The 25,580-nt window shown below is 46.5% G+C and overlaps 1 long non-coding RNA gene across 2 annotated transcripts in view; it reads left to right on the forward strand.

Annotated features, from left to right (window-relative positions):
* LOC146206270 (uncharacterized) overlaps window positions 1-25,580 on the forward strand; it is a 186,009-nt gene that overhangs the window by 547 nt on the left and 159,882 nt on the right. The window contains exons 2-5 of one of the 2 annotated variants that reach the window (XR_014704418.1): window positions 1,873-1,942; window positions 10,325-10,539; window positions 17,718-17,843; window positions 19,773-19,864. This is a non-coding gene — a long non-coding RNA (uncharacterized LOC146206270). The remainder of the gene's footprint in view (window positions 1-1,872; window positions 1,943-10,324; window positions 10,540-17,717; window positions 17,844-19,772; window positions 19,865-25,580) is intronic. The other variant, XR_014704420.1, reaches the window with a different exon arrangement.

Genomic DNA, 25,580 nt, shown 5'->3' on the forward strand with positions numbered 1-25,580 from the left:
AAATGCTGCATTTAGAAATTACTGTTACGTGTGCACTTGAAGCGCGTGATGAACAAAGACATTTGACGAAAGGTGTCTGCGGTGCTTTGACCTTGTTAGTCGAGCCGCGTCCCAAACCTGACTTAAGGCACCCCCTAGTTTAACTGTAGTTTCGTGAGGCTCCTTCTGTACACCGGTCGGGCGTGCGCAATTTTTCGAACTGCTTTCTTCGCAACAGGCAGAGTGTGCGTTTCTGAACTGTGACTGCTACATGACGTAGACGGCAGTGTGTGACCCGGCGCTGATTGTCGCAAGCGATTGTAGTCACACGGTCATTTTCAAAGGCTAAACATCTTGAGTGACTTCCTCTCTAACCGCTCATTTAATGTTCGTCTAGGCACAACTATGTCAAAAACATTTATCCAAGAGAATGGTGTACCACAGGGATGTATTTTAAGGGCTACATTGTTTGTTGTAAAAATGAATAGTATAAGTAAAGCAATTCCAGAGTCTGTTATGTATTCACTTTACGTTGATGACTTGCAAACTGCCTGTACATCATCCAGCATATCATCCTGTGAGAGGCAAATACAGATAACATTGAATAAGTTAGCCACATGGGCAGACAGGAATGGGTTTAAATTTTCCCCTCAGAAAACAGTAGCTGTTCTTTTTTCACCTAAGAGAGGCCTACAGACAGATCAAACTTTATACCTAAATGAAGCTGAACTGCCAGTAAAAAATGAACATAAATTTTTAGGTTTAATTTTTAATAAAAAATGAACATTCCTGCCTCACATAACTAAATTTAAAAACAAAGCTTCTAAGTCCCTCAACATACTCAAAGTTCTCTCAAAGAAGCACTGGGGATCCGATCGAACATGCCTTTTACACATTTACCGTTCTGTTTTACGCTCCAGTTTAGATTACGGTTGTATTGTGTATGGCTCTGCCAGGTCATCATATCTAAAGCGATTATACCCAATACATAACCTCTGCTTACGTCTTTCTAGTGGTGCATACAGAACATCCCCCATTAAAAGCATCTATGTATAAACAAATGAACCATCCCTTGGCGACAGGAGGAGCATGCTTACATGTGCATACATACTCAGGATAAGATCTTTACCAAAACATGTTTTCCCTTAGTTTCAAAAGTGCTGTTCCAGAACACTGTTCATAAACAAACCCCATTCTATCAGGCCTTTACTACTCCGCTTCGAAGAAATATGCCAAGATTTAGGAATACTGGATGCACTTCCAAGTGTAGCCCAGAGGGAGTATCCATTTCCGCCCTGGTACAGTCTTCCCTCTACATGTGACCTCACACTAACAGCCTTCCGAAAAAATCAAACAGCACATGAACACATATTACAAGAATACCTAGCACTATGAGAGAAGTATATGAACTTCACCGAATTTTTTACAGATGGATCAAAAACAGCAAATTATGTTGGATGTGCTGTTGTGCAAGGCAACTGAGAAAAAGTAGTAAGGCTACCTAGCGGTGCTGTAATATTTACTGCAGAATGTTACGCTGTCTATGTAGCTGTAAATAAAATTATGCAACAGAACTGTGAAAAGAGCATAATCTATACCGATTCTTTAAGTGTGCTTACGGATTCAATGGCTGTGTGTGGTGGTAGATCGTTCCACTTTATGATAGTGCGTGGTATGAATGACTTCGCAAATGCAGATGAACGACACACGATACGCTTAAATTTTGTGCGGATGGTTGAGCCGTGAAAAGAAGGCTGATGGTGATAGGAAAAAATCGTGGTGGAGCGATGTATGGTGATACAGTTCATGGAAAAGTGCTAGCCGTGATAGTTTCTAATTCTAATTCGGCGCAATTTTTCGGCGAATTAAGCAGGAATGCTGTTGACAATGCAGGCAAATCCAACGTGTACAAGGATCGAAGAGACTACATGGCGCTTCAATCAATGCCAGATACGCCACCAGGGTAAGAGAGGGTCAAATAGTGCGTCGTATGTTTATTCACCAATTTCACAACTGATGAGAGATTGTGGCGAGCCTGAAGGCATGGATAATGCGCTTGGTTAGAGCGCTGTGCTAATGAGCCAGAGGACCCATATTCAGTCCTGTCTTAAGCAACATGTTATTTCGGAAAAGATAAAATGCATGTTAAAGAACCGCACGTAACCTGAACTGATCTGGAGCTGTCTGCAATGACGTCGCTTTCTACCATGGATCATTCCTTAACATTAAACCCCACTAGTTAGTTTTAAACGCATGCACAAAGATGCTTTGTGACACATGCGTTTATTCTCGACTACTTCAAGTAGATTAGTGAAAATGTTAATTGTTTAGGTACTGAGATCTTGTTAAGTCATAGCAGGGGATTATAGCTAAGTAAAAATACAGAAACAAAGGCGTACACAAGAAATGTGCACATCTGTATAGAGTAAACAAGGAGATATGCCATGCCAGGCTAATTATAAATACTAGTGAGCGTGTTGATTATACTAATGTATTATAGATACATCATTGTCATTAGCTGCTCTTTTTTTGCTTAGTAACCATTCTAGAAAAAATAGTACAGTTACTGCCTTACTGAAATATTGACCGTTTGAATTAAACTAACTTGGGGTCAAATTCAAAGTGGCTTGCATAAACTGAGTGCTGAGCTGTGACAGATCCCACTTTAGCTGACAACTAAGCTCTTGTAATCTAGAAAAGGCCCAGAAATTATATACATGTACTATCAGCGGACTTGTCTGCAAGCAATGTCTGGTGATGTGAGTCTTCTTGTTTCGTTATTTTGTTTGTTCGTTAACATCTATGACTTAAGTTCATCAGCATAGCCTATCGGGTAGAGGCAATGCCGTCCTCATATCATTGAGACCAGAGTTCAAGTTATGCTACACGCTGATCGCAAAAGCAGTTAAAGCAAATAGAGTAGCCTGATCCTATTTGCATTTTGTTTGGCCCTGACGTCTCAGGTACATCAACAGATTGGAGCAAGGTTTTATATTGGCCTGCGGCTGGTTTCATGATTAGATTTCCCAGTATTTGAAACCCTAGAGTTCTAATCTACTATCTTTTCTATTTTCTAAATTTGCCTTCTTCTGAAGAATAGCATCTAAGAATAGCATCTTAAGAATCACAGAAGGACAGAAAAAATGTTGTGATTAGAAAAATTGCTAATTTCTACTTGGTATGTCCCTTATGAAGGTTTAGGTGGTATTTATTGTGTTACTATTATTCATTTTTTAAATATCATGGGCCCATCTCCGTTCATTTTAGTGATAAGTAGCAAGTGGTTTTATTCACGTAAACAAAAACGGAAGTAAAAAGATGGTCGCCAGCACCGATATCTGCTATCTAATCACCAGAAGCCCCTGTACTGGAGCGGCGGAAATAAAGGGATAGTAAGGAAGACGGATAAGAAAAGAGTTGAGCGACAGGAAGAAAGGACAAGTAGTTTTGCCTTTCCTCCCTTAAAAAATCCCCGTTTTGGTCTGATTATGGTATGGTATATATAACTTTAATGAAATGCCGGCAAACGACAGTTCTATCTTTGTTAGTTAACACATCAATAAAAGCCAACGTCAGTCTATGTCCCTTAAAAGCAGGGCGTTATAAACGCAAAAGACAACAATTAGGCATGGCGAGAATTAAAAAAAAAAACATGACAACATCCGACTAATGCACTGCAACGACCGGGGCACACCGGAAAGCCGAGCTCAGCCTGTTCCACATCTGTTGAGACCTTTCGGCTGTCGGGTGTGAGCTAAGATCGACAGCCATTTTTATAGGACGTTTCAAGCAGTTGTACTACGTCAATCCGTGGTCTGTGCTGTACTGGTTGCAAGGATGATCAATTACTTGTATACTTTGTCCCTATTATGCTATACAATTCGATTTATTGCTGCTCTAGACTGCTATCCATAGTGTTTCCTTTAACTGACAAAATAAATGGTCTCTTCTACGGAAAGTAAAAAGGCTGCAGGCCAAATATCAGGGCATTTATTACGATGTTGCAGTGCTTGAAAGGCAAACTGGAAATAATGTACAAAGCTCCACGTGTCCTTTCTTGCTGTTGTTCCCCTCTGCACATCCCCTCGCTATCCTCTCCCTATCCCTTTGTTTTCCCGCCGGTCGCAGCTCGCTTGCTCCAGATTTTAGGCAGGAGATGCCGCGGCAGGCAGCACTCTTTTCCTTCCTGTCGTTTGATTATTCAATAAATAAGCACTACCACCACAAGTCGTCAAATCTAAAGACTTGCGACTGTTAGTGAAAGCTGCGTTCAAAGTAAACGCTGTTAGGGGCGCCTTTATAATACATCCAAAGGAAAGAATAAAAACAAAGAAAGGCCAACTTTGAACGATTAGAGAACCTTATATGAGGGCCATAACTCTGAGAATTCCAGCTCTGGCTTTCTCTAATAAAATGTCTGAATGAAACCGGAAATTTGAGCACTGGCAGTTTTATAATTACGATTATTGTATGTCCTTTTAATTTTTTTCTGCATTGTTTTGTGTGTTCCTATTGTCTTTCATTCGTTCGTATAAAAAGGAGGCAATCTTCAGAGTATAATTTTCTTTTTATTTCAGTTTAGAATGTTGCATACCTTTTTTGGTTGGCGCTTTGCAGTGCCCTCACGCCCTTGCCATGCGAATGCTCAGCAACACGAGCGATCTATGAAGCCTTAAATGAAGGCTTCAGGCATATGAAGTAATTTTTTGAACCGCATTTCTTTTTCCGCCGGCTGCAGCTCAGGTGCTTAAGATGTACCAATGGACATTTTTCAAGTAACACTACTGCGCACGCGCGATGTCTCCTCGGCCGCCACTTTCGCCTGGATTTGAACGAGAACATCTTCAGCGGAAATCTGCCTGGCTGGGTTCTTGAAACAAAAGTTTCAGAAACACTATCACCAACCAAAATTTTTATTAGAACCCGACATTTCAGGACCAACTCGGTGCCTTCCTCAGGGGCGACTGAAATGCAGGGCCAGCAGTAGCAAGCAGCGGCCTTTGCTTCCCCTTTCCCAGCACTTCGCGGAGTCCAATTGTGTACGCGGAGGGTGGCGTCCCCAAATCCCTATTTACAGCTGCTGCTGTCATTCGGATGAACCAAGACTCGACGTGTCGTCTTTTGAAAAGATTGGTTTCCACGGCAAGGACGCTCACCTCTTAAAAGGCGATTTTGTGGTCAGCGCAGTGCTCGGCGAGGGGGTTGCTTTCATGCCATGCGAAAATGATCGGAGGTGGCTTTCCGCGAAACGACGTCCCTTGCTTCATCGACGCAACAAACTGTTGCACAATAATTGTGTACAGTGCTAGCATCTTCTAGGCCTTCGGAATGTACGCATTGCATTGTCCCTGTCTCTCCTAGCTCGCCTTAAGCGAGGAGACATGGCTAGGTTCGTCACCGTCCTGTTGTCAGGGGTTAAAAGGGTAGAGCGGAAGAAGGATCGGAGGGAAGAGTGAGTCACGGTGGGTCCACAGATGACTCGAAGCTCTGCCCAGGTTAGGCGAAACAGCTCTGCACACAACTACTGCTTGGAATATAAGCCCACCTCACCATTGTGCAATAATTTCTGCACAATTTTACAGCAAGGCAGGAAATGAGCTTTTGTCCCCGTGCAGTGTGTGTGTGTGTGTGGGGGGGGGGGAGACGAACAATCACTAAAGGGATGAATAAGCCCGAAGCTAATGTTAACCATATGATCAGTGAGCAGCAGTAGGGCCGTGTCACCTCCCCTCTTTAGTTAGCTGGTGGGCGGAGGGGAACTAGCGGGCTAGCATTCCCGGTAATCTGCTTGCAGTCGCCCTTGTGAGCTGGGTGTGATACAACTTGAGGGCAGTATGTTTCACAGCTCACTTTCTCGAAGGCGATCTTATGGCCAGGGCACTTGCCGTGCTCGGTGACGGGTCGCGTTCGGTGTTGTTTGACCGTTATTTATGTGTTGCTGAATTATCAAATATAGGACTTTAATGCGATACATATGAGAAGTGCTGTGGCAAAAAACGAGCTTTTAGTAAGTTGGATGAAGGAATGGGCAAGAACGAAAGAAGCCAGGATGAGAAGTATAGATATGGAGGGAAAAAGGAAGTACATGAAGCAGCGAGAGCACGCGTTGGGGAACCGAAAAGTTGAGTGAGATGAAATATACGGGTCGACCCGACCCGGCAAACTTCACCTTTCATCCGCTCCAGGAGTGCGGTATTGTCAAAAAATGTTCATTAACTGAAAAAAAAAAGGGCTATACTATGCAAAGCTCTAGAACCCGATCTTCTAGAGAACCACAGCTATACTCGATCTCTGTACTTCTTGGTAGCGCTACCAAAGCTGCGATGAATATGTTCAAACGCTGCAGGATAAAATCGCCATGGGGATAACTGAGATACCGTACTTTAAATTAATTTAGTGCGCTTGCGCCAAACGAAAATATTGATGTTGATGTTGCAGTGTGATTTTTAATTAGTGCTTTCGCATGCCACGCTTATGCAGTGAGTACGATTCGACCGACACACAAGGACAGCATGCAGGGTTGCTTGATGTTTGCATAGGGAGTCCGGGAATTCTCGCTGTAATGTTAACAATACGGAATGCGTTGATATTGCAATCAGTGCGCTTTCAGATTCAGTGAAAGATTCAATTTAACTAGAACAAATAGTTTCACCTCTGCCGTGGCAATTCCTCTCACGTGACTGTACATCAGAAGACGTCCCGGTGTTCGCCAGTGTTCGGACGCAGAGCGAGCACAGTGACGCTGCTCAGACCGTTTGAGGCTAGACATACACTGTTCTGTCACAGGCTGATGATGATCGCAATGTCAGCGGGTGAAACCGCTCTACATAAAACGGACGTTTAGCATGCGCGAATCTTGTTCGTGTTTATCGTTTCCAAAATCCCGGCTCACTTTGACGCCAGACCCATCACTTAGAACAAATCTCGTAGCTCTAATTTTAGTTTATTTTTATTTTTATACGGAGTGATGATTTTGCCGAAGAAATGGGACCTAACAAGTGTTTTTTTTTTATAAAAACGGCTACTGTTTTAACAACAAGATGACGCCAGTAGACTGAATTAATGGCTGAGCCAAAAGTGCAGAAGTAACAAATAGCGTAATGTCCTGCATAATGCATTTTTAGCGTGCGTAAACCTATCTGCTCTATTCTAATACTTTCTTGCATCGGTCGGCGCACTTCCTGATGAGTGCACTCATATCGCCTCACTCACACTCACGCAGTGGTCGTGAGTGTGAGTGAGTGGCCTTGAGTGTGAGTGTGAGTGAGTGGCCGGGAATGGGAGCGGTCATGATTGTGAGTGCGAGTGAGTGGATGCGAATGTGGACGGGCATGAGTGTGAGTGTGAGTGAATGGCCGTGAGTGGGATCGGGCATGAGTGGGAGTGGTAGTGAGTGGACGTGTATGAGAGTCGCCGTGAGTGCGAGTGTGAGTGAGTGGCCGTGAATGAGAGAGGGTGTGAGTGTGAGCGTGAGTGAGTGGATGGGTACCAGAGGGACCGTGAGTGTGAGTGTGAGTGAATGGCCGCAAACAGGAGTGGCCATGAGTGTGAGTGAGTGGCGGTGAATGGCAGCGGGCATGAGTGTGAGTGGGGTTGAGAGTCGCTGGTCGCGAGTGTGAGTGTGAGTGAGCCCCTCCTCATGGTGCCGACCTATGGTGATAACGATACTTTACTGACATGAGGAAAGTTTAGACATGGATCAATTATTTTGGTTTGGTTTGTGGGGTTTTACGTCCCAAAGCGACTCAGGTTATGAGAGACGCCGTAGTGAACGACTCTGAAATTTCGACCAATTTGGGATCTTTAACGTGCACTGACATCGCACAGCACAGGGGCGCCTTGCGTTTCGCCTCCATTGAAAAGCAGCCGAAGAGGCCGGGTTTTCATTCCGCGTCCTTGGGAATAGTAGTCGAGCGCCATAACCACTGTGCCACACCAGCAGGGTTTGACATGGATTAATGTTTTGGTTGTGATCAATAAATGATCGATGAATGGTTTTTTAGTGATTGCACTCTAGGTAATGCAACCAATGTGCCGGGGTGAAAGCTTGTGTAGTCATTGGGTAAAATGGTTGGTGGCCGGTATGGCGGCACTGGGAGCTTTTTCCCACAATACCGGGCAGTTGTTTCAACCAGCAGACACCGGTTACAGTACTGGTGATTATATTAGGGTGAAAGCCTTTATTGCCTCATTGTTGTCGTCAGCAAAATTGTCATGCTTTTGCAGCGGCTCTAATTGGTCGAGACGGGATGACATGATGGAGGTCTCAACCAATCGCAGAGAACCCCCACAGTATGCGCGAATGTGTGACGTATATGGCCGTATGGCAATAAGTGATCAGTTATTAATAATGATTGATTATTTAAGGAATTACTGATTACTGAGTGCTAAATGATGACTAATAAATACTAAGTATAATTAGTGACAGTTGTGTAAATATTACTAATTATTACCATGCAGCCGGTAAAATCAACCACACAACTGTAAACGTAGAACAACTGCGAAGATACAAGCAGCGCGATCTCGTCGGTTCCAAGCGGAATTCACTGAATAAATGCACTCGCAGAATGTGAAAGAGTAGTCGCTCGCTTTCCTCGTCGCAGCGTTCATTGCTACATGTGCAATGGTCGCGTAGCAGAATGCAGTACTCAGGCTCTCGCCTTTCACCACTTTAGACGCCAAAGTGCCTTCGAACATTTTTTGTTTCAAGTGTGTTGGCATGCGCTCAAGTTCAGTGACTGGCTGAAAACTATGATGTCTGCGATAGCTGCACTGCAGTTTCCGTGGACGACAGCAATATTTACGGGGTGCGTACAGGCAGAAAACCTTCACCGGTAGTAACGGGGAGATCGAGCACTGCCGTGATAACCATGCGTCTAAAATAATGACGGCTTACAGTAAGCATCACTATCATCACAGGTGTCAGTAAGCACAATTTTATAAGAGGCGCAGTGTCATTGCTTAGCTGTTCAAGGCAGGTATGTAGTTCAGTTTTAATGGGACCTAAAACACTTTGATAAAATGGAAGGCAATACAACACAATCAGTCGGGCGGTGTTTTCTTGCGGGTTAGCTGGCCACATTTATAGTTACGATGTTATTTCAAAATTGTTATTTTGTTTCTTTAGCAGTGTCATAAACCTACCTAGCCAAAGGACAGCTTCTCACACTGCTATGAAAATTCATTTTGATGTAAGGCAAAGGGGCAGCAGTGATCTCGCATTTGATCGACACTTGGCTGCGTCGTGAGGAAAGGGAAGTAGGTTCCCTGTAAAGGATGTTCATAATTGCGACTGCATCATGTTCTTTAACCCTCTCTAGACTGGAGTAGCAATATTGCGACACATTGTAAAAATGGGAATAATTTTCAGCTTCGCTTGGGGAAGTATTGGGGATAGTGGTCACTTTAAAAAATATTTTTGACAAACACATAAAAATGTCGAAGCATCAGGTTCTAGACACATAGGCGGCCTCATGAAAGATAAGCGGACCAGAAGAATAACCCTAGTCACGAAACTCAGATTATCATTGGGATCAAAAAAACTATTTCCTGCTGATTAGCAGTTTAGACTTTGGCGCCTGATTTATTGTATAAGCCTGCGTATTTGTGTTCAGTTTTATCGTCCTTTGACATTTAGAAGTCTGAAGACTTGGATAAATCTGATTATGTCCTACCTTTTTCAACTACCGCATGGTTATATAGCGTTTGCAGTCTGCTGACACTGTCATCTGTAAAAAAGTTGCGAGCTTCAGCAAGCAAATCCTAGTATTTTTTCTACGCTTCACCGTCAGATTGTAGCTTAAGAAATGAACTTTCATACCATCGTTTTTTGATGGCGGTCTGAATGTTCACATTAGGCAAAGAGAAAATTTGGCCGAGTTGAAGGAAAATCATTTTCATCACAGAGCTCGCGGACGTGATGAGAGATTAATGTTGCTCACAAGTAAGCGCTGACAACCGACAGAGGTTTATTGAAGAAATAAATCAAATATATTGGCGTAAAAAGAAATTTGCCGTATAATATTAAAATTTTTTTAATGACATTTCCTTTTTTTACAAAATGATTCAAGTTTGAAAATGCTTTACAATGTTCTCAAAGTCGGGGGGCTAGATAGTTGCTGAGCATTGGAAGCGCCCTAAACAGCGTTCTTCCAGGGGTATCTGTAATGACAACAGCACACATATGAGCACTATTAGAGAGAAATCTTTGCATTGTGCATAAGCTGGGATTTTGTTATTCCTCTGGGTTTTCAGTAGAGCCATCGCTAATCCTTTATTTTGTCGCTATTTCAGCAACTTTATTTCAGTAGAGCCATCGCTAATCATTTATTTTGTCGCTATATAGGCTAGCATCTACTCCGTCGACATCATGCAAACGAAGAACAGTTGGCAGCGCTGGAATCACTAACAGCCGCAGCTCAAGTGGTGGTTGTTCTAGAAAGTCGCCAACCGTTCCAGACATGATGTCAGCCAATTTTAAAGCATACAAGGAAAGATATCGCCAAGACCTTGCAGAATCCTACCGCAGGCACTATGTTGACCTTCGAGTCACAGCAGTTGGTGAGTCTTCTTCTGACTATGCTTTGATCTCGGAGAGGGTGTCAGCTTAGGTTTCGGCTGGGAAGCTTGGCAGCCCTTGAAAGTCCTGCCACTAATGTCCTGCCGCTGCGCACAGAGGATGCGAGAAATCCGTAGAGCAGTGAATGGTGGCATTCCGCTTAACTTCTCGTTTCTCCTACAGGTTACGCAGAGGACACCACTCAACTGATAAAAGTGCCTTGAACTGCTCTTGTGAAAAAGCCAAATTCGTTCAACAATGACTGGCGGGATAGTGGAGTGATCTACAAGTCACAGCAGTAGTCGCAAATTAAAGTAGCAGATAAGAGGAACCCTTCGAGAGGTGCAAGAGTTTAGCGTTTGGAAAAGGTTAAAAAGCTCTCCACGCGACTTAGTCCCACAGCCTGTTTCATCTCTCAAGAAAGTTATGTACTTGAGAAGAGGACACAAGTGCGTGCCAGTGCTAACGTTTTGCCCACTGTCAAATACAGTGTGCATGTCTTCGTACGAAAGCAATAATATGGAGGTTGAGATCCTAGTGAAATTTTTATTGCTTGTATGTTCTTTTTATTTTATTTTATTTATTTCAAAATACTGTCAGTCCCTAGAGGGATTGTAACAGGGGTGGGTACAAAAAAAATGGTACACTGTTGAACAGAGCAAAAAGTAAACAAATATACCAGAGGACCTAAGGCGGCAGAATCGATAACTCACATTACTAAAATTAGAAACAAAGACAAGGTACAAAGAACAAAGCTAGACAGCGCTCAGAATTTCAACATAAATGTATACAAAGAATTGTACACACGCATTACAGTCAGCAACCATGGAAACCATAAGGAGAGTACAAGGAAATACATTTAGCAGAAAATAGATTCATGGTGTGTTCGACGGGAGTAACGACTTTTCCAAAAGATCGGAGAACTTTTCAGTTGAGTTCTGTTGTGTTATTTCTGGGACAAGCGCGTTCCGAGTGGAAAAAAGGAATAAAAGAATGTGTTGTTGGAGCATGAGAATTTTTGAAGCATGAGAGCGTGTTTATGACGGGTGTTTCTTGAATGATTGACTTGAATGAAGGCTGTGGGATCCATCTTAAAACCATTTTGGAGTAGTAGGAATAAAAACTTAGACAGTGCCCCTTTGCTCTATCAGACAGCATGGGGAGGCAAGCGCGACGTAGTAATTCACTAGGCTAGTCAGTGCGGCCATAACTGTTAAATATGAATCGAACAGCCTTGCGCTGAACGCTTTCTAAGATAGCTAAATCATTTTTCACGTACGGGAACCACACTATGTTGGCGTATTCAAGTACAGGACGGGTAAGAGTGACATATGCGAGTAGGGCATTGCTCAGATTTACTTGGTCTTCATAGCTTTTTACTTCGGTGTAAATCACAGTCATCCGCGAATAGGCGAACATTACAATTTATATCCTCTATGATGTCGTTGATAAACAGCAAAAATAAAGCGGGGGCAAGCACTGAGCCTTGGGGGGACCCCAGAGAGAACGGGAACGGTATCTGAAGTGCAATTATCTAATTGTACAAGCCGATAACGATCTCTAAAGTAATCTTTAATCCAACAAATAATCGGTCCATCTTCAAATACATTCTTTAGTTTATATAACAACTTAGTATGTGACACGTGATCAAAGGCTTTCCAAAAATTAAAAAATATTATATCAATTTGGAATTGGTTGCCGAGCGTTAAGTCATGAACAGTCTCTATGAGCTGCGTTACTGTAGAGAACCCGGATCGGAAACCATGCTGATTTGAACTGAGTAGGTTAGGTTCTTCTACAAACTTAGTAATATATTTTAAAATGATGTGTTCTAGTAATTTACAACAAGTACAGGTAAGGGAAATTGGACGAAAGTTAGCCGGCGTGGATAAGTTACCTGATTTGTGCACAGGGATTACCTTAGCAATTTTCCATTCCAATGGCAGGCGGCCTTCACGGAGAGAGATTGAAAATATAAGGAAAAGAAACTTACTGACTGGCTCAGCGTACCGTCTCAAAAAACAATTCGGGATTCTGTCCGGTCCATTGCTTTTCTTCTCATCTAAGTTTATCAACAGCGATAACAGTCCAGCCTCAAATGGCTAGTAAGTAGGGCGCAGCCTGCTTTCATCAAGATGAAGTTGTCTGGTGTAAAAATAGATTGGAAGTATCGGTTGAGTGAGTCTGCTTTTTTTCTGTTCTGCTGCTGAGAAAATGCTGCAGAAGGGTGACGATGGTCATTAATATACCGCCGAAATTTGTGCGGAGCGCTTTTGATGAAGTTATTCAAAGTGGTGCTGCAAAAGAGTTCTTTAGCGCAACGAATTTTGTTCTTTAGAGACCTTGTTAAAGCACTTATCTGGGATGAGTAGGCTGGGACAGGTCGCGACTTGTTAGATTTGCGTAGCCTTTTAACTTTGCGTTTTACGTGTATTATGTCACGCGTGATCCAGGGATTCTTCTTCCGGGTGGTTTTTACTATTGACTTTACAAAACAGTCAATGAAATCTACAGTGTGGGCCTTAAATTGCATCCATACTTCATTAATGCTATTTTGTTCATTTGTGCAAAGATCATAAGCGTTTGGGTATTCATGTGCAAGGTATGTAATTATGGCTGCGTCGTTTTCTCTGTTGAAGGCATCTACTCTTTTCAATGAACGCTGAGAACGAAGGAGGTTTTTTCACGTGTAAAGTGCAGATTACCATTTCATGGTCAGAAAGGTCTCCTTGTGTACGGATGTCGGTAGTACCTTGCAGAAAGGGGTCGGTCACAAATATTAGGTCCAGAATTGTACTGGATACCCCCCGAATATGAGTGGGTGTGGCAACTAGCTGAGTTAGATTAAACGTGAATAGGAAGTCTGCTATTATGCAGCCTGCCGCTGTTCCAGCACGCAAAGAGCTCCAGTCAAATTCGGAAAAGTTAGTCTCCTGCCATAAGTATCCTGCCACTGGACATTCGATTTAGCATGTAATCAAACAAAGGGTCTAAGTAGATTTTTTCTGCATTTGCCGGCCGATACACAACGCCAACATGTGCAACACCATCTGCCAAATAGATATTGCACCAGACCGCCTCTACTTCCGGCACGTCTGGCATGACTGAGTATTGTATTTCACTTTTAAACTTTTAATAAGCAAAGCAACGCCCCCACCCCTTGATTCTCTGTCTTTTCTCAATATTGTGTAGCCCGGCGGGGCGATTTCTGGGTCCAAAATATTGCTGTACAACCATGTCTCGGTAACTACAACGATGTCGGGTTTGAAAGCCAGTAGGATTGCTTCGAGTTCATGCGCTTTATTAATAATACTTCGCGCGTTCACATTGAGAACAGTCAAGAGCATGGCAAGGATGGCTCTAGATGCTGGTCGTTTTGTTGCCCTGTACGGAAGGCGCGAGTATCAGGATATCGTTCGGATAAAGCAGCGAGGTAATGACTGAAGTTGTCCGCGTCACATTCTGTCGTGGCAAGCGGTAACCGGGAGAGGCAATCCGCATCTGCGTACCGTCGGCGACTCATGTATGAGATTGTGTAGTACTCTTGAAAGCGAATTGCCCAGTGGGCCAGGCGACCAGGCGGGACAATGAGATTGGGTAACCAGCATAGAGAACGGTGGTCGGTTGCTACTGCGATCACACCCGCCCACAACCAAATAGAAGAAAACATGATGGCCTTCACGTAAATAGATACAATGTACTATTTGCAGCTGAAGTTGACATAAGCGGCATCATTGCCTTGTGTCCAAAAACTATTTACTTCACTTTACATACTTGACAGGGGTATAATACAAGCGTCATTTAAACTCTTGATTTTAGCGGTTTCTAGAGTTCCTCGGGGTAGCTGATTACGGTGTTTCTTTATCACTCTCGTGTGGTGAAGTGTAGCGCGAAATTATTACAATCCGTGCAGTGAATGCCCATGTGCCCTTTCACTGCTTTATACATTGTTGTGAGGAGGCTCTCATTCAGACATTGTCCAGTTTCCACAATATGTTGTTCCCCACGCGAAAGTGGAATTGAATACAGAACGCCTTCTTGACAGAGCACAAATTGATTTACCTTCTTATTCATCAATGTTGCGCAACTAACGGAGCGTTGTTTACATTCTTCCATATCTTCCACAGCTTGTAAGGTGCCAAAAGGACAACTCTGATATTCCTATTTTCTTTCTATTTTTTTCCATTTGTGTGAGAGGCAGTAAATGTATGAAACCACTGTTACTATTTATTTTAGTGCGTACCACTACTAGCCGCAATCACGGATTTCGCCGGGGTCTGTCCGAAGCCGCTCGCTGTGGGTCGCTGTGCCGGCGGGGGGGCCGAGGTGCACTTGTCGACAAGTGAAGTGGTGGAAAAGAGTAGAGTTCTTGTATCTTGTTGTATGCGGCAAGCTTGAAGACTGTGCAGCACAGTTTGATGGGGAGGTGTGGGGCTCGACTTTCCTGGAGTTTGGACAGTTGGCGCCAAACCGACTGAATTATGGGAAGAGCGGCCGGTTGCTGCAGGACAGAGTGTGTGCGCGTGTTTACAAGCTGGCCTCCCTTTCGCAGAAGTGTCTCGGTCGCGCACATGTTCCGGTTCGGCGCTAACTGCTCTGTCTCTCGGTTTGAGCGGAAAGGGCGGGGAGCCCATATATCTCCGAAATGCGGCGACACACGGGCTTTGGAGATTGCGCGGCAGAGAGAGCTGCTTTCGGTGCCTTCTCGGGAAGATGCCTGGACATACATCCCTTTGAAACCGCCGCCCGGGTGCAACCGACCAAGGGCAGCGATCGGAATGTTTGGGCCTTAGGTCTGTGTGTTATGTGTTTTGGAAGCGCAACCGCCGGTGCTGTTTGTCTTTGTGACTGCTGGCACCTCTTGCGTGAGCTGAGGGAAGATTTTGGAGAGAGTGTAAATCGCTGAAGTGTATGCATGAAAGGTATAGTGGGGATAAGCGGTGCTACGCACCTACTTCGTATTTGATCAACTATTCAAATCGGCCATATTGTTTTTTCTGAATGGTTGCTGGCGGCGCCTTGTCCACTTTCATTATGCTCAACTTTAAACTGGAAAGACTTAATTCCGCTATTGCGATAGGCAGCTGCTGGGGATACCTCTAAGCGTTGAGTTTGATAACCGAAGATGTCTTTCATGGAATGAATGAATGATTTTTTAAGTGAATTAATATATCAAAACTTGACAACGGCTCTTTTCACTAGTTTTCAGCTGTAAGAACCTTAACCTTGAAGCAATAAAAAAATTCACTGGGTCATAGTAAAAGTCTTAGTTTACAGTCATTCTTTAGTGCCTAGACATATAAGCCTGACGGCCAATTTTGAGTAATTATTTCCGAGAAAGGCACGTGACAAAGCTCTGGGGTAAGTTATTTATTGATCTTATATTTCTGATATAAAAACGCAATTGCAATTTGAGACAACCCTTAACTATTGCTACACTGCAGCTATGGCAATATAAATGGAATCGTTATGAGGCTTTGTTCTTTATGAGAAAGTCTATATACTAAAATATAACAGTACCCTCCTCAAATACTGGCAAGGCTTGCCACAAATTGGAAGGAAAAACAGCGCAAAAGACAAACACCAGAGCAAAGAAACGCAAGACGAGCGCTCGTCTTGTGTTTCTTTGCTCTGGTGTTTGTTTTTTGCGCTGTTTTTCTTTCCACCAACTCGCCCATTTGGCTATAGTGCAGCGTTCGTCTTGTGTTTCTTTGCTCTGGTGTTTGTCTTTTGCGCTGTTTTTCCTTCCAATATGTTCCACCAACTTGCCCATTTGGCTATAGTCTTGCCACAAGTCCATATATACCGCCACTAGAACCCTTCAAGGCAAACAAATACTCAAAATCTGCGATAAAACAATCTAGCTATATAGGCTAAAAAACGGTGGCATACTGGAATGACATAATAAATTGGCTAATCGTTAATGACTGCGACAATGCAACTAGCGTGTAAAACACAAAGGACAGCGACAAAAGGTACCGGCGGGACAGCACGCTGGCCTTTGTGTTTTTCCACGCTAGTTGCAATGTCGCTGTCATTAATGAATACACACCTACTAGCCCAACTGTCTTCCATAAAAATTGGCTAATATTCCAGAATTAAATTTTGCTGTACAGCGGATGCAGGGCTGCACGCAGGGTCCCTTGCTGGAGCATGCTCGAACTTCCACACCCCTTGAGTGCAGTGATGTGATTTCTTAGGCAATTTGCTAAAAAAGAAAAAAAAAATGCTGATTCGTGTGTGGAATTTGCAGCTGAGGAATCCGGGCAATGGCGAGATGTCAGGCTCGCCTGTCTTTTGAAGCCACGCGATAAAAAAAGGAACGAAGTTGCCGTGTTGGTGGCGACGATGAGTATCATCTGAACAGTGCAATCTGTCGATGCTATCTTGGATGCCTCTGAGCCTCTCGCAAACAATTATATGCCCCCGGGCATGCTGCAGCTAGACCGAGAGCACGCTGCTTTGGGTGCGACATGCTACCCTGGTAACACGCCGCCGTACTTGTTCGTCGACGCACACTCGCTAGGCGCTTGCTCATTTATGCTTTATTGCAGTCCTTTGTGATTCTAGATCGTTTAAGGATTGAAATCTCATCCTCAAGATCTGTTCACTAATCATGCTTCCTCCAAACAAAAAACAAGTTTTCCTTACTAATAAAAAATACCTGTATTAGTTAGACACAGTTTTCAGGTTTGGAATGAGCACGAGAAAGTGCACAAATGGTGCGAATCTGGCGCAAATTTCCTCCCCCAATAGGTGGGTACCAGTAAGACGCAGCTTTATATCCCTGTGTTGAATACTTTTAAATTTACTGCTGGTTGAAATGATCTGTTCTATGTTACGGCAAATCTTTTCTTCCTCCTTTCATCCCCTTCGTCCACAGTGAGCATTGCTATATGTGCTTTCTGCCTGCCCCCTCGTATGTCTGATTACTGTGTAATTCAGTCTGCAGCTGGTGATTGCAAAGCCCACCGCCGCTTGCGGCATGGGCTAGCCTGCCACCGAATTTGCACCCGCCAACGCTTTGGTGGTGGACGGCTGTTGTTGCAGCGCGCGTCTTTCTCCCCCTCTTCCTTTTCTTTCTTCTTTATTTTCTCTTCTGTCTGCACGAGGCAGCAGATGTGGCTCAGCTACAGAGCCAGTAGCAGGCCTGTGCATTTTCTTTTCCTTCTTCCTACAGCCACAACAACAACAAAGAAGGCATAGCACCCTGCTATGAGGAGACCTATGCTGAGGGAGATCTATGACGAAAACTCATGGGCTGGTTTGAGCATGTGGCCAAGTCTGGGCTCATCCGCATTGAGAGGTACGTGTTTGGTGGTGGGGACAAGATAGGCTGCTGCTGCCTGTCGTTGCCATTGTCAGAATCCAGCTGAATGCTGCTGTAGTTTAGAGATGATAAAACTGTCTGTCTTAGCAACATGGATGCCAGTGCTTGGGCACACTAGGAAAGGCCTCCAGCAATAAATAGCATTGGAGAGTAAGAAGCGCACTGATAAGCATGCAAGCAAAATGCGTAGCAAGCATTGTATTACTACATGTGTTTGGTGAGGTGCCCAGATGCATGACACAGAACTCTGGTTGATGATTGTTGATACAGAGTGTGTTTAATAAGCTTTCATTTTTCATAGTTGCTGATAGCAGCTTATGAAGCTGACGTTTTAAGGTGCAAGCCTTTAAAGTCGGTACATTTTAACCAGGTCTTACTGTATCATCAAGAAAGAAAGAAAATAGAAACTCATTTTTGATTACTTTTTATTTTTTGCACAATGTGCGGTCTGTTGTCAAACAATAGGTGCAGAATGACATGGATGCTTTATTATAGCTCATGCTCTGCGTGCTAAGTTACGTGAGCACTATCCAAATATAATGACTTCTCATTAATCTTACTATGATGTAACTTGAGTGATAGATAATAGCGCCAGTCATTAAATTTCAAGCAACTGCAAGCGAAAAGTAATCTACATAGCAATTGTTTCTTAACAGTGATTGTATATGCACAATGTCGTGTGCACCAAACTGTGGCTTGTACACATGACATGGCCTGCAAGAGCGTCAAAAACACAACAGTTTGCACAAGGTGAGGGGACCTGACAAAACCGATTATAGCCTGTAATCAGCGGACAAGTCATTTTTCAAGGTAGCCGTGCATTTTGTTCACATTTCCGTACAAGCACAGGGTAATATTTGGCAAAGCTCCCATTTTCGTCGCGTTATGTGCGCCATGGATTTCTGTCTAAAACGTGCCCTGCAAGATTGTCGAGAAAGCGTGCTTTAATTCAAGTAGCATCCCCACGCTTACAATCATAGTTAAAACTTGCGAAATAACTTTAGCATCAGGCTTTGTCATACCTACCGGATTGCTCATTCCCAAAATCATGCCTACTCCGCGTGCGATCTTCCTCTTGTTTACTTTTGTCGCTGATCCGCCCATGTAAATAGCTCTCTCGTTTGCACGGGTGACACTGCTCTTCCCCCAACCCCCTCCTTGGTTGGAAGGTGCATCGTGCCAAGTGCGCATCGGGCATTACTGAAACGTTAAAGCGGCAGCAGAGTGCAGGGTAGGAATAACTGGTCCTGTCGGATGATCTGTAGCAGGGGATATTGATGTCGCTCATTACCTGCGCAAATGACCTCGCTTCTCTTGTGTCTCCTTTGCTGCGTCTCCTGCTCGACTGCCCGGCTCTTCAAACCGGGGATCCTCCTTTCCGCTTTTACTTGCCATCGTCCTCCGCTCTCCCTCATCACCACGACAGACGTAATTCCTTTTACCGGTGAAGTCGCCGGCCCACCTGCGGCCCCGCGCTTCTTTCTCAAGCGACGAGCTCATCAAGAGAGTTTGCCACTGCCCCATTCGTGGGAAGTGGTCCCACTTGGGAAGCCGCGTCCCTTTGTGGGTGACGGAGAGCATGGAGCGGGCATGCCTGCCTGTGGGTGACGCGCACCTCGAACCAGGACAGTGGTCGAGGCCGTAATGAGCAGTGTGATCAACCGGTTGTTAAACTGGGCTTTGAATGTTGGAACGAAGGTCACAGCCAAGGGAAGTGGGGATACTGACCCTTTGTCAACCACTGTAGGGTCGTAAATTATTTACTGTATTTGATTCCTGTTTGAAAGATTGAATATTTGTAGACACTGGTTGTTATCATTATAAGGGTGTTTGTTTTGATCAACGTGATGGGTTCTGTGCCTTGAACAGGGAATGAAAAATAGGATGGCTTTTCTCCTTTCTTAGGACCCAGTAAAGTGTTGGTCTGAGTGCGAAAGCAGGTGTCCAGCCTGGGCAGCAGCAGCGGAAAATACACCTAGCATCCCTGGGAGCAGAGAGTGAGTGTTTGCATGTTCCTCTTTTGACTCCGGGGCAGTCCCAAGGATTGGTTTTAGGATACGCAGACAGACTTCCTTATATCATCAAGAAAGAAAGAAAATAGAAACTCATTTCTGATTACTTTTTATTTGCACAACATTTGCGCGCTCTGTTGTTGAGCAGTATTTGGAGAATGACATAGATGCTTGTGGTTTCTACGTGGACATAGGCCACGAACCACCGCGGGTTCGAGCGTCGCGCGAGCCGAAGCCCCGATCAGCCGTCACCGCGCGCGCACTGAAACACTGCAGCGCGCACTCAACCTCCACCGGGAGGAGAGCACTTCGCTGCAAGGACACAAACCTCCAAGTTCACAAAGGAGACGTTTATTGAAACGCCATCCTCCAGCGGCACACACACATACACACGCACACACATACACATATTTACAAACGCACATACACACTCACATACACATATTTACAAACGCACATACGCACTCACATACACATATTTACAAACGCACATACGCACACACATATTTACAAACGCACATACACGCACATACGCAGTCACCGTGTCAAGGGAGCGCGCGAGGAGCTAGGCTCCCCTGCGCGCACGAAGTGACACGGAGTGCGCGCCGCAAGCACGCAAGGGCGTGCTGTGATCTCTCTCTCGCAGTAACCAAAGGGCTCCTTTGAGAGAGTGTGGGCAACCACCGCAAGGTACGCTTGTCGCGGATTGTTGGATCACGATCGACAGGCTCGAGCTTCGCTCTCAGGTTAGACCCGGAGCAGACGAACTCGAGTACACACTGGTCTGCGCGGACAAAGGCCGGCAGACAAGAACAGTAGCGTACGCACCTTGCGATGTCTCGGAGGAGTCTCTCTCTGGGCTCCGCTCGGACAGTCGCGCGAGCGCGGCTGTCGAAGCGGTGCCGTGTTCCCGCCAAAAGGCGCCAATGAGAACAGTCACTGGGACGCCAGGGCGGAGCTGTGGCCCGAACGACAGTGACAAGTCGCTCGAGCCCCTCTCCGCCGCCTCAGGCGGGAGAAAGGGAACGGGGAGAACAACTGGGAAGCGGGCGGTGGCCGTGCAAAGGGCAGGCGCAGCAAGCCCGAATCCCACATCCTCCTCTCCTTAATTGCCCTCCTACCCATCAGTGAAAGCACGCGGCAGGTCCCCAGCATGAGGAAAAGAATGCTATCCTCACGCAACAAGTCAACTACACTTCAGTTCCAGCAAGAAAGATCTCGAAAAGACAGACACTCAAGAAAGACAAACATTAGCAAGGCGCACAAAAAAAATGAACAAGATGACATGAAGAATAATGTACAAAGTTCCGGAGGCTAAGTAACAACGACTATGTACAGAACACAATCATGTACAGAACACAACTATGTACAGAAGTTTTATGTACAAACACAACTATGTACAGAAGTTCCAAAGTTCGTCGGTGCAGCCAGGGAATCTGCGATGACTCACCGCGCGTTGACTTCTGGATGGCCAAAGTTCATCCTTGGCTGCAAACGATCTCCGTCAGTGGTGGTGCAGGTTAGGGGCAGGAGCAGCGAACACGCCGAAGGGGCCCCAGGCGTTGAAAGTCCGTGACTCCGTGGCGATCCAAGGCGCACATGGGAAGACCGCGCGGGGCTTCCTTTCCACCGCGCTCCGCACACGCCGGCAAACACACATGGCGCGACGTCGTCGCCTCCACGCCCAGGCACGCACACGCACAGCCACTCACACACCAAAGGGTGATGCCGACCTTCCGCGGCGAACCTGTCCCGAGCACCTTCGTAACCACGGCGGCCTTGGGTGAAAGGGGCATCGTCATGCTCCCCGTCCCCAAACGGCCCCAACTTCATTTCCACACACACAGAAAAACCGCGCGTCGGGGCTGCCTAATGAACAGCCCTCGCAATTTCAAGAAGAAAGATGAGTGAAGACACGCTGTACAAAATAAGGCACTCACTGTACAATATTTACAAGATAAGAAGCAAGAATGGAAACAGAAGAAAGCGAAAAATGGGAACAGAGGCACACACAAAAAAAAATAATAATAAAGCACACAGGCTGGAACTGAGCGAGCCAGAAAAGGGGGAGACCAACCTTGCTTCCGGGTAGGGTTGTACGAGCAAGCTCGCTCGGTGAAGCGGTATGCCTTCGGTTGTGGAAAAGGCCCGCCGTCCGGCATCAATCACACAGGTGAACGTCGCCTCACCTTGTACCGGTGCGGGGCACGGCTGCGTTCCACCGCATCGGGTGTGCCTTGGCGCTTGCCTGTGGTGACAATAGGCACCAGCGCAAGCTCGTCAGACCATTACGCATGGGCCTTCAGGTCTGCAATGTAGGCACGGCTGGCTTTCCCCATAGGGGGATTCTCCAGCAATGAGCCCCTGCTTGTTACTGGGGAAATGCCCCATGAAATCGCAGGTGGCCATCTGCCACGGACGCACACTGTCAGTTGGTTTCGTCATGCCCGGTGGCTTGCCACCCCTTGACTTCTCCATTTGATAGACATGGCAGGAACGGCAACAGCGGAAAATGTCGCGCTTCATGCCGGCTGCAGTCACCGATTGACTCAGTTTCTTAAAACCTTGGAGCCACTCAGATGACCAGCCAATTGTTTGTCGTGAGAGAACGCAACAGAGCGCCGCTCAGACATTGGGGAATAGCCACTTCAAATGGTTCAAGGACTCATCATCCGTGGCTATGTATTTCAGCGCGAGCCCGTCATGGCCCAGCAATTATGAATCCCCGGGGCACGCCGCGACACACGCTGGCTCGTGCCCCCCCTGCGCCCGCTCAATACAAGTAGCGTAACGGCGCTGCGCCCGCTGCAATACAAGCAGCGTAACGGCGCTTCGTCTCCCAGAGACCGTCGCTGACATCGCGACAAAACGGGTCATTCTGCTGGACCGTCGTAGCTCTTCATGGCTGAAAACGATCCCAGTCATCCCAAAGGAGAGCCTGGTTTCGTCCCCCCGCAGGTTCGCAGCAAAACTTCCGCTGGCATCGGCGTCTCGGATGTGCTCACAAAGAGCTTTCACCCTCGCCTGCTTTGCGAAGCGCTGCTTACCCGGATAGCGGAATGGGGAACCCGTCTGCGGGCGTCCCCTCCGTGCCGATCTGCGGCTCGTCCGCTGTTTCGCCCCCTTCGCCTGCCGTCCGTAAAGACGCCGCCGCGGGCGAGTGGGGCACGGGATAGCGCGTCAGCTACCACGTTCGTTCCCCCCTGTAGATACTGCACCGAAAAGTCGAAATGCTGTACCAAGAGAGAATGGCGCGCCAGCCGGCTCGCAAGTTCAAGGAGCCGCATCAGCCAACTGAGCGCGCTTTCGGTCCGGTTTCCAGTGGGAGCCCGGCCGACGCCTCGCCGTTCCCCGAACAGAAATGACTGCAAGCGGGGTACGGGTGCTGTTGTGCGGAGATGCCGGCAGCGGCGGCGTCGCGCACATTGCTTCCGCAACGGCGTAAAGCTGAAACAGCGGAGGCATATGGTCAACGGTCGCACCGCAGGGTGGTCCGAAGAACCATGTAGCGTGTTTCAGTGCCTTTGCCGAGTGCCGCGCAGGGGGCGGCAGGCATGGCGCATGAGCTTGATCGTCAAGGCGACCGGCTCGGCCGATGTGCTGTCCAACGACTCATGGAGCCAAGGACAATTCACGTTGGGCGCCAGTTGTGGTTTCTACGTGGACATAGGCCACGAACCACCGCGGGTTCGAGCGTCGCGCGAGCCGAAGCCCCGATCAGCCGTCACCGCGCGCGCACTGAAACACTGCAGCGCGCACTCAACCTCCACCGGGAGGAGAGCACTTCGCTGCAAGGACACAAACCTCCAAGTTCACAAAGGAGACGTTTATTGAAACGCCATCCTCCAGCGGCACACACATACACATATTTACAAACGCACATACGCACTCACATACACATATTTACAAACGCACATACGCACTCACATACACATATTTACAAACGCACATACGCACACACATATTTACAAACGCACATACACGCACATACGCAGTCACCGTGTCAAGGGAGCGCGCGAGGAGCTAGGCTCCCCTGCGCGCACGAAGTGACACGGAGTGCGCGCCGCAAGCACGCAAGGGCGTGCTGTGATCTCTCTCTCGCAGTAACCAAAGGGTTCTTTTGAGAGAGTGTGGGCAACCACCGCAAGGTACGCCTGTCGCGGATTGTTGGATCACGATCGACAGGCTCGAGCTTCGCTCTCAGGTTAGACCCGGAGCAGACGAACTCGAGTACACACTGGTCTGCGCGGACAAAGGCCGGCAGACAAGAACAGTAGCGTACGCACCTTGCGATGTCTCGGAGGAGTCTCTCTCTGGGCTCCGCTCGGACAGTCGCGCGAGCGCGGCTGTCGAAGCGGTGCCGTGTTCCCGCCAAAAGGCGCCAATGAGAACAGTCACTGGGACGCCAGGGCGGAGCTGTGGCCCGAACGACAGTGACAAGTCGCTCGAGCCCCTCTCCGCCGCCTCAGGCGGGAGAAAGGGAACGGGGAGAACAACTGGGAAGCGGGCGGCGGCCGTGCAAAGGGCAGGCGCAGCAAGCCCGAATCCCACATGCTTTATTATAGGCATCGTGCAGAAACCCAGGGGGCAGCACTCAACGAACAGGCAGCGCCACGAGTGAGCGCCGGTACAGTTTGATAGGGAGACGCGCGCCTGCCTGGGCAGGGCGCGCACTTGAAAAAGGCGGCCTGCGCAGCGAAATGGTGGCAGTTTCAGCCAGCTCGAGCAACGTAGCGAAGCACAAACAGTGCGAGAGCCACACAACACAAGGAGAGAGAGGGACGAGCCCTGGCCACACGCTGGCCATTTATTTCTAGGCTGGAAACCCGCGAACGGAAGACGACATGAGAAACGGGCGCAGTTGGAAAAGGTCGAGCTAAAACGAAAGGAGGGGGGGGGGGGTGGGGGGCATAAAAAACATGGTAAAATGTAGAAAAATACAAAATACATTTGTGGCGAACGTCACTCCTCCCAAGTGTGGTACAGCTTCACAAAGGCAAGCTCGAACGCCTCAAGCTTAGGTGGCTGAGAACAAAACAAAACAAAACAAAAAAAAAAAAAAAAGCTGCGGGGAATTGATCGGCCGAGAAGGATGGAACCAGTGTGGGAGAAGAATAGGAATGAATAAAGCTGGAGTCTAAAAAGGAAAACAAGGTGCAAAAAAAAAAAAGGGACAAGCCTGAAAATTCAAGAACGCGATTACCGGGTCCTGAAAATGCTGCAGGCACTTATATTACGCAGACAGCTTTTGAAGAGCTTTAGCTGTTTTCTGGTGAGGCGGTTGACACTTTTCTTTACGATAAAGGAAAGGATGACAGATGACACGCGGTCTCTGATTCAGCGACACAGCTATGAGAATGGAAACTCCCTTACTGCACGGCACAAGCGATCTACAATTTCTAATACACCTGCATGTCTTCCCCTCTGTCACATGTCAGAATCGTAGGATGCCTAATTTTCTTTTTCGTTGATTTCCACGCCCTGCCTCATCCCGACTTGAATGCATTTTATTTAGTTTTTTTTTAACGATCCTTATTGCCTCTGTAACGGTACTTTCAAGTCCTCTGCCACAAAATTAAGTTTTGGTAGGGGAAGGTAACAGGTGGCAGACAGCCGCTCGACAACTTGTTTGGAGCAGGATGGCATGTAATGAATGAAAGACCTATTCAGAACTTCCACGAATAAGTAAAAAAAAAAATAA

This window comes from Amblyomma maculatum, chromosome 1 (assembly GCF_055883805.1).
Source record: "Amblyomma maculatum isolate TAMU_Amacu chromosome 1, ASM5588380v1, whole genome shotgun sequence".
Taxonomy (NCBI): Eukaryota; Metazoa; Arthropoda; class Arachnida; order Ixodida; family Ixodidae; genus Amblyomma; species Amblyomma maculatum.